The sequence below is a fragment of the Camelina sativa genome, chromosome 15, assembly GCF_030686135.1.
Source record: "Camelina sativa cultivar CO46 ecotype springtype chromosome 15, ASM3068613v1".
NCBI classification, from domain to species: Eukaryota; Viridiplantae; Streptophyta; class Magnoliopsida; order Brassicales; family Brassicaceae; genus Camelina; species Camelina sativa.
Genome location: NC_141894.1, coordinates 10364330 through 10379769, shown reverse-complemented (window position 1 = coordinate 10379769; position 15440 = coordinate 10364330). Strand labels below are relative to the sequence as shown.

The 15440-nt window shown below is 35.2% G+C and overlaps 1 pseudogene; it reads left to right on the top strand.

Moving 5' to 3' along the window:
• The first annotated feature begins 6730 nt into the window (after nucleotides 1–6730).
• Nucleotides 6731–7951, top strand: LOC104746386 (F-box protein At3g19880 pseudogene; annotated as a pseudogene).
• The last annotated feature ends 7489 nt before the right edge of the window (nucleotides 7952–15440 follow it).

Here is a 15440-nt window from a genome sequence, read left to right as displayed (position 1 = left end):
TGCTCCATAAATCCTCTAGTTGCTTCCTCAGCTCAACTAAACAAATACTCAAGTATGCCGACATCAACTCGCCGCCACCTAAATATCAACCCTCTTGTTCGTCCAAGAACCTCTAGTAACTTGCCACTTAGGGAAACTTCCCCAAGATAACTTATTCCAGAAATAGCTTTTCCACTTTGCAATTCTCCACAGTAAATCATCAATACGAGCGTAATAAAACAAACAAGTACCATACGTTCGCATATTCTGATTCACCGCGTCAAATGCTTTGCAGGCAGCTAACTCAAACCACTTGACTTATTCCCTCCAACAAGTTTACCAAAACCTTGGATCTAGCAACCCTGTCCAACTCCAATGAACTTCATCCAGCATCGTTACAACGATTAGTTTATCCTGCCATGAAGGCTTTTCATGAACTTATGTATCTGGCAAACATGCCTCTCCCGGCTCAATCCTGCTGTAACTCCCCTTCCCGGGACTCCGGCACCACCGGCCTCACAATCCTGGCACACAGCCAAACATTCATAAACGCTATGGTCATAAAACCTTGTCCCAAAAGTCAACACATTCAAAACCCGAGATTAAACCACCGTCAATCTCTCAAGGTCTACATTCAATCGTTATGTTTATACTCACGTCCTAGGAATTTCTTGCTCCCAACTCTTCCACTCTTAGGTCGCAACCTTCGAGTCATACCGATCTCACTCTCAGACCAGCGTCTTTGAGTTATACCGTCTCACTCTTGGACCACAATCCTCAAGATCTCGGTATCAGGGGAACTACTCATCCCCTCAGGAGAACAACATCCCCTCTGCCACTCTCGGAGCCCTCAGCCCCTCGAGCTATCGGTATTCAGGGGAATCACCATCCCCTCAGGAGCAACAATCCTTAACGACTATAAACATCTCTCGACACAACTACCTCCTGTGGTCCGAGTATAACATTGCAATGTTACACCTGCCCACTCAACTTATATCCAACTGGATTAACCACCAAGCAGAGAAGTATCTGCTCCAACTGCATATGTCCACCTATCCGCCTCTCTAGGCCCGATACCTCTTGAGAATAATCTCATACCGGTCATCTACAACCGCTCCATCCTCTTAACATAAGGTGGAAAGTCCTCAACATCCGCAGCCCTCGACTGCACCCCACCACATGCGGCACAACTGGAGCCTACACTGGTACCCCTCTCGGTAACCGCTCCAACAGCACGCCAACAGATCCGCCAAGCGATCATCTCGACCCTGGGCTCCACCTGCTGCAACCCCACACCTGGGTTCCCAGCACCCCCGGCACGCTCACCGGCTAATCCCCTCTGGTCCCTCCTGATACGCTTACGACCCTCTGACGTACCTTCTCGTGGAACTCTGGACCACACACTCGCTGGCCTCGGGACCCGCCCGACAATGACCACGACCACGTCCCCGTCCACGACCAACTACTCAAACACCTTAACCACTGATCTTCCAAGAACAGAGGCTAACAAGCAGAAAACAAATCAATACCACACAAAGAAACATAACAATAACTCACCGTGGAATCTCATTGAAGGCTCAAAGAGGATGATACTAGGACTCCATACCGCAGACAAATTTACTAACTACTCATAATCAATTCCCTCACACAACATCATGCATCAAGAAAAAGGAAAATAATTCACCCAATTAAATTCCTAACCGCTCTAACCATCCATTTAACCATCCTAGAACCGTAAAGGCTCTGATACCAAAATGAAACAACCTGACCCCCTTTTTTTTTAACAATTAAATACAATGTATAATTAAGCATCCCATACTACTTAATTAACCAACCCTAACCACAACTCAACATTAAACCAGCAATAACATTAAGCACAGCGGAAACATACCAATAATACAAAACCAACAACATCATCAATACAATAACATTCCTAACCATTCTATCCGGCAACCTAACATAACACTAACCAAGGTTCCAACAACATAACCAACAAATCCAATAACACACAAACGAGACCCTAGATCATCCTCCTCCTCATTGCCATGATTCCACGTCACAAACCTGCACACCACAAACAACAATTGAGATGCGTAAGTATTATCACAAATACTTAGTGAGGCAATCCTCCCATCTACTGGGCTATACACACAAGCAACTGAGATTCCAATGCTTAACAAATGACAACCAAACACAACAAACCAGGAAAAATCATGAAACAAGCAACTTGGTGTCGACCGACACCTAACTGGTGTCGATCGACACTCCCTTCGCAAACGCGAACTGCACGAATCCGAACGACGAACCTCCGTTTCCAATCATCTCTAATCCGTTCCAACCTCACCCAAAACCTTCAGTAACCTATAAGAACCATAACACAACCACCACAAGCAAGAACAACACCACTAACACAACCAATCAAGCAAGAACAACACCACAAAGCACCACCAATCAAGCAAGAACAACAAAGGATTCTCAGGCTTAGATAAGCCATGGTCATGCACTCACCTTATCAACTGATTATAACAACCAATACAACAAGTTGAGACCCTCCTAACGTCTGAAACAGCCCAGAAACGCCCTACAACAAGCCACACAACCAAAAACGACTTATAACAAAACTGGACAGAAACATCAGAAAAGAACAGTCTCAAAGACGAAACCCTAAAATAAAAACCAACCGTTAACTATCAAATCGCTCCAGTGAAAAGCTACCCCTAGACGTCACGAAACTTCCCACAAAATTTCAGCACGAGCAGGCACCACACGAGACCACGTTCTCAGTTACAATCTCCGATGGTCCCAACTCGCGTCTGAGAAAAACGTGTCTCACGAAACTGCCAATAACTCATCGAGTTTAAATCCAAATCTACTTCTGTAAAAAGGCGAATGACGATGAAAGACTTGGGAATTAACCTACCAAATTTCATTACCTTTGAGAACGATTTGATATGCCGAAACTGTTTCCTCCCAAACCCTAACGATTCTGATCTTTCTCCTTTAATCTCCTTCACACCACAATAGGCTCTCTCCTCTCTCTCTATCTCTGAAAACGGCGACAAGACACCCTAAAACCCTTAATTTGTCGCTTCTCCACTTATAACATGATTTAGAGATTTTCCTTGAACCAAACCGAACCAAACAACAATTAAAATGAACCGGACCAAACCAGAAAACATGGTGTCGATCGATACACCAAGGGTGTCGATCGACACCCACACCAAAACCTTAAAAATTGGTTCGTGGATGTTACATCTAAGATCGTTAATTTGACACATGTTATGATCATGTTAAGCAGTAATTTGGTCACGTGTAAAAATCTTAAATATACAATTGACACATGTCACGATCTTGTTAATGAATAAATTTGACATCAAACTTTATATAATAAGATAAATATGCAACGAATGAATATTCAAAATAGTATTTTTAATGTAAAAAAATATATAATGTTGTTTAGGTGGATGCTGATGTGGACTAAGGAGAAGAGAAAAGTTAATTATATCTCCTATATAATAAAACGGAAATACACAACATTGTTTTGTAGACTATATAATTTTAATAAGTTGGTTACAAATAAGTTATAGATTAAGTTTTATATTATTTGTATAGTCTGGATTTATAGTTTTCAAAAATCTTAAGGAGAATATTCTAAAGCATCTAACTTACCATATTAATTTCGTTTATTAAATTATTCATCAAATAAAATCTTTTGATATCTAACTTAACATATTAATTTGTTAATTACCATTATACTTCACCTCTAATTTTTATATATGAGTCTATTTTGTGAAACAAATAAATTATCATATTATTTATTATATACCATAAGTTAAATTTTTAAAAACAAATATAAATGATTCAGTCTATAAAATATTCAAGTTTTAGTAATATTATTCTTTAAAAATAATATCTATTGATTTAAAAAAAATTACTAAGTAACGGGTCAAAATTTTAATATTTAAATTTAATTTCACACTTTTTTGTTAAATTTTATAATTTAATATAATATAATAAATTTTTAATAATTTATTTTTAAATATTTTTAAAATATTGAAACTTCATATAAAAGTTAGAAACTATGAACACTCTAAATTGGTTTGTTATAGCAATGTCAATAATATGTCACTATAATATGAAAGAATTTAAAAAAAACAAGTATATTAAAACAAAAAGTATAACACTATATTAAATTACTCATAAAATAATAACTCGCTTTTTAGAAACCAAATTCACAAAATTATGTCTTATAATGACATTCAAGTCATGATATAGTATACATTGTTGAAATAACTTCATCGTACATAAACTAATACAAGATATTAAAATTTTATTTTAAAATAGAAAATATACAAAATTTGTATAAAATAAAATTTTACCAGTGTTATAACACGAGTACTTATCAAGTCATCATATTTAGCATATGATTTTATTGCATAATATTTTATCCAAATAAACTTTTAAAAACAATCACATAAATTATGTTTTATATAAAAATTATAATATTATTAAAATAAATTTCAGCCCGTGCTCTTAATCTACTATATATACTAGGATCTGACCCGCGCTACAGCGCGGAGGAATATTTGAATATATATTTTTTTTATTATAGTACTATATGAATCATATATTTATGTAATGAGTTTGAATAGAATAATAGAAGAAAAAAAGTGAGTAAACTAGAAATATAATAAGTGCGAACGAATATTTAATTTAATCACTTTTTGTAGTAGAAGTATATTTATGTAAAATATAATAAAATATTTCATCTGTAAAAATTACTAACTCACAATTTTTGTTATGACAAACCAACCCGCAAAGGATTGCCTTTGTTAAAATATCAATTTTAACCCGCTCTATCATGTGATTGTGAGTTTTGCAAGTAAGTCAATGTACTTTTTAAAAGAAAAGTGATATGAAAGTGAGTAATATTTGATCATTGTTTGTAGTTAAAGTAGGAAATACCTAATATAATCTTACATTTATAATAAAAACTTTTCATTTTACAAAAGAAAAATTTTAAATTCAAAGAAATTAAAAAATGTATTTTAGAATAACAAATGGAAGGTTTCTACTTTAAAAAATTAGATATTTTAAAATATAAGATTTCATCGTAATCTGCATTATAATTTGCTAAAATATTGAATGAAATTGTGTACATCTCGCATAAGAACATATGAGTTCCATAGATTTACAAATAATGAAATATTTGAATTAGATACTTTCCATATCACAAAATAATGAAATATTCAAATTATATATATATATATATATATATGTATTAATGATGTATATTTAAAATAATATTTACATTAACAGACTAAATTCAGAAATATTTTTTTTATCTCTCAAAACCTTTTTTTGAAAGAAATAACAATCGCAACTAACATATATTTTAAACTTTAATATAAAATAAAGAGTTAAAATATTAATAATACTTAAACTTTTATAGAGTGTAATTTTAATAATATTTTAAACTTTTTACAAAGCTTATAATATTTGAAACTTTTAAAAGTTTTGATATTTATAATATGTTTAAATTTTAATAATTTAAACATTATAATATTTTAAAACTTTTTAAAAGCTTAGAAATTTTAAAAAGTTTCAATATTAATAATAATTTAAACTTTTAAAAAGCTTAAATCGTATTAAACACTTTATATCTAATATTCAAATTTGGACCCCTGATTTATCAAGTTTCCTTTATAATATGTTTAAATTTTAATAATTAACATATTATAATATTTTAAAACTTTTTAAAAGCTTAGAATTTTTAAAGTTTCAATATTAATAATAATTAAAACTTTAAAAAACGTAAATCGTATTAAACACTTTATATATAATTTTTAAATTTGGACCCCTGATTTTTTTTTTTCACATTTGGACCCCTGATTTATCAAGTTTCCTGCTCATTAGAAGTTAGAAACATATTATTAGTCTTATATATAATGCTTGTGAACCTTTGTCAAAAAAATTCTAACCGATGTGGGATCTTTTTTTCTTTTTCGTTAGAGTAATATTGAGATCTCTATTATTAATCAAATCAATATCTTAAGTTTACGGAATATTTTTGTTAAGTTTGGTCTAACAAATAATGTTGATTTGATTTAGATTTTATTTTTAAGTTTTTAATAAATGCATAATTTTATACGATGAATATAAATTACTTAAGTTTATAAGTTTCCTAAAGTTCAGGACTGAACAAAAAAAAAAAAAAAAAAAAAAAAAAGAACAATATTTTTGAAATCAGTATATGCCATATGTGGAATATATTGTTAAGATTTAGGGAGACAGTTAATGATAAATTAATTATAATGATAAATCAGTATGCCATGGAATATTTTGTTAAGATTTATGGAAGCAGTTAATGAAGAATCGTTTGTGAGAAATTTATTGCTGTTTACATTTATGATTTTTATTTATTGATGTGATTTTTTTTGAATTACCCGATAACCCATTTAATTCGTCGCGGGTTTATTCTCACCCGAATCCGACAGCTTTAATTTCGGGTTATTTTCTGCAATTGACCCGACCCGGAAGCATTTTTGTATTTCTCTTTTACTTATATAGGAATAAATTACAATATATAGTTTTTTTTTTTTGGGGTATATTTAACACTTTTGAGGCTTAGAATAAAATATCTATCTAGGTTATAAAAGAAGAAAAAAACCGGGTAAGATGTGTTACGCAATATACAGTATTAGTGGGCAAACGTGAAAGTTAGAAACCCTAGTTTTCTTACTTGAGAAATATGACGTCGATGACTGATCTTACGCAGGATTTGGTAGAAGAGATATTGTCCAAGGTTCCGATAACTTCTCTTGGAGCTGTGAGAGCCACTTGCAAAGGATGGAACACTTTATCCAAAGATCGGATTCTATGTACAGGAGAACCAAAACAGCAGTTTCTGGGGTTCACGATGTTGGATCATAGGCTTTGTTCGATGAGGTTCAACCTCCATGGAATCCTCAACGAAGATGGTGAAGACTTGGTTAGTATATCAATGTATCAAGTCGAGATATCTAACGTCTTTTACTGTGCCGGCTTATTGTTATGTGTCAGTGTCACAAGGGACAAGTCATCAAAGCTCGTCGTATGGAATCCGTATTTAGGACAAATCAGATTGATCGACGTCAAAACAGAAACAAAATCCACGTATGCCCTTGGATATGACAAGATATTGAGGTTTTTTGATGATGACCAGGGCTACTACGAAGTTTATGATTTGAAGTCTAATTCATGGAGAGATTTTCGTGTCATTCCCAACTGGGATATAATCTGTTATCGGCAGGGTTTATCAGTAAATGGAAATACTTACTTTTGGACCACAGGAGATTCCGATGAAGATGAAACCAATGATTTCTTAATCTGCTTTGATTTTACGGAAGAGAGATTTGGAAAGTTTCTTGATCTACCGTTTCAGCCGCCTGATGATTATGAACATTTTGGACATGCTGGTACTCTATCTTGTGTTAAAGAAGAGAAACTCGCTGCGTTATATCAACACTGTGATGCATTGCATATGATAGAGATTTGGGTTACTACTAAGATAGAGCCCAGTGCGGTGTCATGGATCCCCTTTTTAAAAGTTGATTGTGAGCCAATCTTTCTTTCTATTTTTGAGTCTGATGAAGATTACGACAGTTTCTTCGTTGACGAAGATTACGACAGTTTCTTCGTTGACGAAGAGAAGAAACTCGCCGTGGTTTTTAGTTCATGCAGCGACGAACCCAAAGGCTACAAAAAAGCTTATATCATTGGAGAAGATAGTTACTTTAAAGAAGTGGATCTTGGAGAAGTTAAAGCATATCGTAGCCCACTTGTGTGTTCTAGCTCTTATGTTCCCAGTTTAGTGCAAATTAACCAAACTGCAGGACCTAAAAAGAGAGAGAATAAGAAGAAGAAAAAGAAGGAATTGAGCAAAAACAAAGAGAAGAAGAGGAAGCAAAACCATGCAGCAATTAAGGTCTAATTAATGATGACTTACAGACTGTAAGGGTACAAGCAAGCCAAGCTGGTGCTTACGGCCGCCAAAATTATATATATTTAATCTGCCTACTTTTCACGAAAGAGTCATTAGTTCTACTGGAAACCTATTCCTAATAGATGGACCAGGTCACGATTTCGAACCACACATGGTTCATTTTTTACATTTTTCCATTAGCCAATTTTTTTTTTCTTTTTGGCTTGTAGCCACCAAAATCTCAGCGCCGGCTCACGTACTCTATATATTCATGAATTTATAGCATATTTTACGATGATAGTATCTCTTTTCCTTGAACCAAGACTTAGATAGTCGATTATTAATTAATTGTGTTTCTGTTTTGTTATAAAGCAGCAGTTTTCCTTCTAGCTGATCAGAAGAAACTTGGTTAGAGTAACTTTTGTACTCTTCACCGGCATAATTAAATTATCAGCTTTTGACACAACTAGCTAGTGTTCTCTTATTTCATTTAAAATATACCGAAGATTTAAAATATACAAGACGATTTAAACTTAATAACAACTATGATACAAATTAATGATGCAGATTAAATTTAGTCTTTAGACTCATTTCATCATCTTCCCCACTTCTATTACATTTCTTCTTTCTCCCATTGAAATACAAATTTCTCAAATAAAACAACATCCGCAGACCCTTTTTGTGTGTTGTTCATTATATATTAGGGTAATTTTATGTAGGTGATTCGAGCGCGTCCAATTCGTGTTTTACACTATATATAAGATTTTTAGGTTATTGTTTATTTGTTTAGATCTATGTTTTATTTTCCCTGCAACTTTTGAGAGATAAATTTTTAGAGAGTTTTTAGAAAAAATAATTAAGACTCCTTGAGAGAAGATTCATAACTTTTTTAATCCTATTTATTTCTTAATGATATCTATTTTATTCATAATGTTTGTTTCATTTACCATGTCTGAGTAGATCTCTTGGTAGGTTTAGAGTTTTCAAAAGAATTCATAAATTGTTAGGTTATCAGATTGTTAGGATAATATCTATAGAATTCTTCATCTAGATTGGTTTATTGTGTATCTAGAGTAGTGAGTACAACCTAGAATCTGATCTTAGGTTAATTGATTTCCTGAAATAATCTTAGATGAGCAAAATACCTATTCACAAACTTGAATTTAATGTTTGTTTAATCTTTAGGATTAGCAAAGAGATTTGGAATTCTAGTTTTTAGACTTAGATAATTTTCACAGAGAGAGCTGGTTAATTTTACTTTTGTGAATTGAGTTCTAGAATGGTTCTTAATAAATACTAACAAATTATTTATCTGCAATTTTGAATTTCCTGAGAATTTATCTGCAATAAATCCTAACAAATTATCTTCTCTCTTATGAAATCACACTTTTTTTAATTGCTTTTCTTGCTATTTATTTTAATACAATTTATTTGATTTAGCTTAATTCGATACTTAATAATATATTGTGTAAATGAGAGTCCTTGTGGATTTGATCCCTAAGTACTACAGTGATCTCTTAGGGGGGTGTATTCAACTTGACATTTCTAGTGATTTATGTAAAATTTACAAATCCTATGTTATTAAATCATGGATTTTAAAAAGTCTCCTGAAATCAACTGTTATTGAACTGATAATTTAAAAAACTACTTTAAAATCCACTGTTATTCAGAACAGTTTGTGGATTTGGATTTTAATAATTTGTAGGAATTTTGGAGTATTTGAGAGGATTTGTTTAGTTAAAAATACAGAAATCCAAATCTTATGGTTTTAGGTGAGATTTGAAAGAATTTCACAATAAATCATATCAACTTCCCTAAATTCTATCAAAATTCTAAATTTTCTAAATCCCATAAAATTCTCCAAAATCAAGGTTCAATACACCCCCCTTAATTTGAGAGAGTAGCTCTAGAGTAAATTTGAGCATATCAATACTGCTTCGTAATGAGCTAGGATCTGAGCTAGAGCCTCACAACACTTTGGATTTGAGTTAGAAAAGAGCATTATATCGTCCGCGAAGAGGAGATTATTGATTGGTGGACTAGTTATTGCCACTTTAATTTCAGGGAGAGATCCTTTGTGTTGAGCTTTAGAGCATAATACTGAGAGAACTTCTGTGAAACTTATGAACAAATAAGAGGAAATGGGATCGCCTTGGTGAAGACCTCTGGTGGGAAAAACTTGACCTTTTGGTGACCCATTGATGAGAAACTTATATGAAACCGTAGTCACACATGTCATAACTCATGAGATCCACCGTTCATGAAACCCAAGCTTTCTGAGAACTGTAAATGCAGATTCTAGAACAACTCGCTGTGAGGAACAAATCGTTGTGCCGAACAGAGCGTTGTGCCAATCAGGAAGCTGCATCAGATCATAGACGCTTGAGTTGCTGACATGGATGTGTGAGCTGACGTGGCAAGACGTGAGTGGATGTGATGATGTGTCAAGGAAGGCTGCTGATTTGGCATTGAAGATAGAGACAAAATTGTCTTGGAGTTATGGAAAATATTCTCTGCGATAAATAAGGAAAGGATAAGCTTGAGCAGCAAGCAATTTCTGTTTGCTTGGAGATATGAAGAATATTCTCCGTAACAGTTAAGGAAAGGATAAGGCTGAAGAACAAGCAGTTTCCTTATCCCGTGATACTTGGAGATTTGCCTTCAAGGATTTCTCAAGTCGTGTATATATATTCTAGGAGTAGGCCACGAGCCAACTTGAGCACTCTAGACTATTGATACAGTTGTAAACTTCGAAGCCACAAAGATAAGGCTTAGAAGGTGTGTTCCCAGTTCTCTGTGACGTTAATCAGGAAGGTGATTAAGTGCACAGAGAATTGTTTTTCTTTCTCTTAGATCTATACTGGTGAGAGTTTAGATAGAAAATAGAGAGGGTCGGTTTTACTCTCTTAGATCTACACAGGGTGTTGTGTTAGATAGAAAAGAGAGAGTCTCAGATTCATTCTTAGTCGGGATCAATCCAATTGGGTAGAATAGGTTGAGTAAGGGCCGAAGACAAAATTGTATCATTGTAAGAGATAAATTTTGTTAATAAGATTGAAGAGAAACACGTTGGCTTGGCGCGTTCCAAGTGTAAATCAGTGTGTTGTGTGTCTTTATACCCTTTAAATTGGTATCAGAGCAGACGCCTGATAAAAGAATTGTTTATCTTTTCAACAGGTGAGATCTTGAGACGAGGTATGGAGAATCCACAACAGTTTGTTGATGAGAACAATCCGCTGATGCTTGACGCTGAGCATTATGATGATTGGAAAGCACAAATCAGACAAATGATTCAGAGTCGTGATATGGAAGTCTGGTTCGCTGTTGAAGATGGATGGTCACTTCCAACACTTACGAACATGAGAGGAGAAGTTGTAGTAAAGCCATGTAAGTTGTGGACGGTTGAGGAGAAGTTAAAGGGAAAACAGAACGCTGAAGCGTTATCTACTATTTTCAGCTGCTTGCCGATGGATCTGTTCGCAATGGTACAAGAGTGTATGTCGGCGAAAGAAGCTTGGGATATTTTGGAAGCCTTCTTTGAGGAAACCAGAAGGGTGAAGAAGGAAAAATCTGATGTATCACCATCATGCCATTTCAACAGTCAACTAAGCTCCCCGTGTCAGGAAGTTATAGTGCTGAAGAAGGTATATAATGATAAGAGGTTTGTCAAGGAATTTCTCAGAAGCTTGTCACATGGATATCTTTCTCACAAATCTGATGGTAAAGGTGCTTTAAGTTCTGATGAATAGAAGGTTGATCAGTGTGTGAAATTAGTTCAGACATATGAACTGCAGATGAGAAAGAACGATCATAAGGCTGAGAAATCATTCACTCTGAAGACTGTAGAAACTTAGACGTCTGTTCAAGGTAATGAGGGAGTACTGATTAAGAAGCAGTTCAGAAGTCTGAAGGGTGTACAACGTCAGCATCAATCTTCATCATCTAGATCTGATGCAGAGAAAGAATCTCAGAGTCCTGAATATCAAGGTTATAGACACTTCCAATCAGAATGTTCTAGACTTAAAAGAAGAAGCATGTTGAAGTGTTACAACTGTCAAGGCTGTGTTCATACGAAATCTTGTTTGACATGGAGTGATATTGATTCAGCCAAAGAAGATGATATGAATCAGAAGTCTGTTTTGAAGCCTAAGGATGATGTGGCTGGCTTATCTGTTGAGAAACAAGTCATCGCTCTGTCTAAAGATCTGATTCTGCAGAAGAAGGAGAATTATAATCTGGTGTCTGAGAAGAAAAAGCTGCTCTATAGAGTCTTCACTCTTGAGAAATTGTTGTCTGAGGAGAAAGTTATTACTCCCTGTTGAGACAACGTCTTGAGGATCAGCTAAAGATTAACAAGAGGTTGAGTAAAGGAGCAAAAGATCTGGACAAGCGGCTGGTAACTCACAAGGCTACTATGATTGCAAACTATGGTATGAAGAACCATGGAAGAAACTCAAGTCGTGACACAAGTGCAGTGAATGGGTCAATAGTGCTGCAAAACAGAGGTGGTGCTGTCAAACGAGCGTCTGACTTCAACCTGCAGAAGACTAAACAAATGATTGCTGTGAACAACCTGAGAGGGAAACTGTGTTGTTGTTGGTATTGTGGTGTGATTGGTCATATTAAGGTTGATTGCTACAGATTTAAGAATCGTGTAAGTCAACTATTAAGCGAGAAGAAGTTCCACAATGTTAGAAGAAGAGGCAATCAAGTCTTCATTAAGAAGAATGATATGTATTGTTATAGTGGATCTTCAAGTACCACAATAAACAATGGTTTACACCTCAAATCGATGAAAGAAAAGAAGAGATCAAAAGTTGAGACAAGAATGTGGAGTGTCGGAGTTCTGAACAAGAGAACATGTCGTTGTTATTATGCAAGTCAGAGCTGCATGTTTCAAGTGTCTCAATTGTACTATACCACTCACGCATCTGAAGGAGAGTCACAAAATGTTCGAAGATACAGACGAGTAAACATCAAGAAGCGTGACATGAACTGTTATGTACTGTTGATGGTCAACAGACTATTGTATTGAAGAACTATGGTTATTCTAGGTACATGACTGTGAATCATGGAAGGCTATACAACTTTGAAGAAGGCTCAGCTGACAAGGTCACTTTTGGGGATGAAGTTGTAGGTACAATCAAAGGCAAATGTGCATCTCGAGGTGGTTGATGAGCGCGACAATATTTGAGTCCAAGGTCAGCGCTCTGATAATAGCTGTTATATATCGAAGTCGTCCAATCCACAAACAAAAGAGTTCAATCAGCAGTGTTCTATGATGTCTAGAGACATGATCTGAGAAGGAGTGTATTAACTAGCTGTTGTCAAGTGTAAGCTGTAGCATTCAGAAAACTGTGAGAATCACTTCCATCGAGAAGCTGCTGAAAGGATTCAGGAGGGCAGAGTTGTTGTTTCTGCTGCTATTACACAGAGTTGTTCGGATGTAGTTAGTGGCGTTGCATGTCAGGGCTTTGCAAATGGAGTTAAGTTGAAACATGGGCGAAGCTACAGAGGTGGCTACTAGGTCTATAGATGTTATTGCAGGTCAGTGCTTGGCTGATGAATTCATTGTGCTGAAGGAACTTTGTGGTCTGTGGATGACGATTGTGGAGAACAAAAGTTAGACAAGTTGGAAAAGTTGTAGAGCACAAGGCACGATTGGTCTTACAAAGCTCTAAGGAGAGTTCACTAGACACAACACATTCACTTCAACACGAGATGATGAAGTATTTGTATACTAATACAAGTATGCCAAAGGTTTGATCAGTGCATATGAGTTACAGAGAAGTGGAGATGAAGCCACATCCATGATCGTAAAGTATCACACATGCGACTGCTAAAAGGATTGTCAAGCATTTTAAAGGCACACCCAACATAGGGTTGGTGTTGACGAAAGGAGCTAGCAGAAACTTGAAGAGATCTTGCTCTCTGAATCATCGTGAAGGAACTGGTGGCTGTTGCCTTCTGAGAACAAATCTGATCTTCTGCTACGCTCAGAAGCTTGTCAAGGTACCTCGTTCAATTTTTAAATATGAGCTTAATGCCTTGGGAACCTGTTTTCATCACCTAATGAGAATCAAACAATTGAGAACAGCGTACGGTATATTCTTAGACCTTGCATCAATGTTGTGTGATAATCGTTTGTTTGTTAATATTGTTGTAGATCATGTGTCACATACTAAAATTACAAGTATAGGATCCTGAATATTAGTTTATTCATACATTAGTTGTGGAGAAACTGATAAGTAATAGAACATCAGAGTATTAATTTGCGAATTGCTGATTTGTTTACAAAACCATTGGACTTGGATCAACACATGATTCCAAGAAAAGTCATTGGTGTTTGTGGGATCTAATATGTTCTGTGAGTTGTGTTGATCAGATATAGGGACTTGCATCAGAATAGGCCATGGAATTCCTAGGATGTATAAAAGAGCAACACTTTGTCTAAACGAAGAGTCAGTGGAAAACAGCTGCCTGTCATGCCAATTCATATGGGGGATCTCGTAAAACGTTGTCATGAAGGAGGAGGTCAAAGAGCTGAGGAGTGGCATTATTATGCATTCTATTATGAAAGAAGTACCAGTTTTTGTAATTTAAAAAAAAAACAGAGTAATGTGGCTGGTACGTCTGCAACAGAGCCCTGAAGAATAATAACAAGAGAATGCACAAATATCCGCGGTTGAAAAGTCAAGTGATATCGCTGATAGAGATCAGGAGGTTCAGCAGAGGATCATTCATGCCTGTTGGATCTAAGCTCTAAGGTAGTGTATCATGAAAAGTAAAAAATATATATATATATATATATGACTTGATACACTCCTGTCAATGCACTCTCCAAAGGAAATTCCAGCTGCCTACTTCACGTTGATGGTGAACCATGAAAATCAAAGGCATGCCAGAGCTAAAGACTAGCCACTGATCATAGAGCTGTTCTTTGAAGATTCACAAAAGGTTGTGGTAGTTTCTGGTGAAGTCCTGAACAAGTGGTTGGCACACATCACAGAACAGATCTCAAGGTATGAAAGCCTCTTACTTTAAGAAGTAAAAAAATTAATATAAAAGTACTCTTGATGGTCTATTGCTTTTCTGGTTCCCTCACTTCCTATGATTAACAATGTTTGGATGTCTGAGATTGTGTATAGAAGGCTGAAAAGAAAACAATGTGTTGTTAGAATCAATGTTTTGTAGTTAAATTCATAAATTCATATGATTGATTGTTGAGACACGAGGTTGATTGTAAATATTGTTGATGAGAAATGTTTGTATGTTTTCAACAAGTGTGCACTGATGTGTGTGTTAAGTGTTTCAGGTTTAAGCTCACTTGTTTCAGCTCATAGGAATGATCATGACTCTCTAAGAGGTAAACTCCAGAGAGCAGCAATGGATCAAGGGTCTAACATCTTGAGTGATGGATTGATCATGGAAGTAAGATCAAAGAGCTGCATGTTCTTCTAATTATTTAGGTGAAAATAAGTGTCCCATGAGTACTGAA